Source organism: Monopterus albus, unplaced genomic scaffold (genome assembly GCF_001952655.1).
Source record: "Monopterus albus unplaced genomic scaffold, M_albus_1.0 scaffold99.1, whole genome shotgun sequence".
In the NCBI taxonomy this organism is placed as follows: Eukaryota; Metazoa; Chordata; class Actinopteri; order Synbranchiformes; family Synbranchidae; genus Monopterus; species Monopterus albus.
The window spans coordinates 2,642,010-2,642,708 of record NW_018127979.1 but is presented as its reverse complement, the minus strand read 5'-3'; positions in this window follow the sequence as shown (position 1 = coordinate 2,642,708).

Here is a 699-nt window from a genome sequence, read left to right as displayed (position 1 = left end):
CGGGGACCTGCAGCTGCTGGTGAGACGGGGCTACGCGGCGTTCCCCACGATGGCGAGGCACGAGCTGGGCCTCCAGGCTTTTCTGCGCGGCCTCGCCCCCGAGCAGCTCCGCCAGCATATCCGCCTAGCAGCGCCCCGCAATGTCAGCGAGGCGCTGAAACAGGCTGAGTGGGTAGAGGAAGTGCTGGGTCCACGGCCAGCAAAAGTGTCGCCCCCGCGCCCAAGCACTCAGGCGGCAGAGCTGGGGCACGAGATGGCAGCGCCGGAGAAGCCGGAGGCCAGTCGGGCTCAACCAGCTGAGGAGTGCCGGCAGAGGCCCAGGTTCAACTGCTGTTTCCGGTGTGGGGAGCCTGGACATCTGGCTCGAGTTTGCCCAGCCCCAAGCCCTAGAGTGGCAGAAAACGGGCAGGGAGTGAAGCATTGAGGGGTCTCTCACTCCACCAACCTGCTTCCCCTCTTCCAGACTGGCCGATGGTTGGTTGCTGCATCAGTCTGGTCAGAAAAGGGCTGTTGCCAGGGACAGCTGACTCCCTCCCCAAAGGATGGACCCCACTAGTGTAGAACTATTGACAGTGACGGGGGCGAGGACAGTCATGCCGAGGAGGGGGCAGCTGTCAGTGGTGGTGGGAAACAGCCAGACGGTCCAGGAGTTCTGGTTGGCCGACATAAAGGAGGAGGGGATTGTCGGGCTGGGCCTCC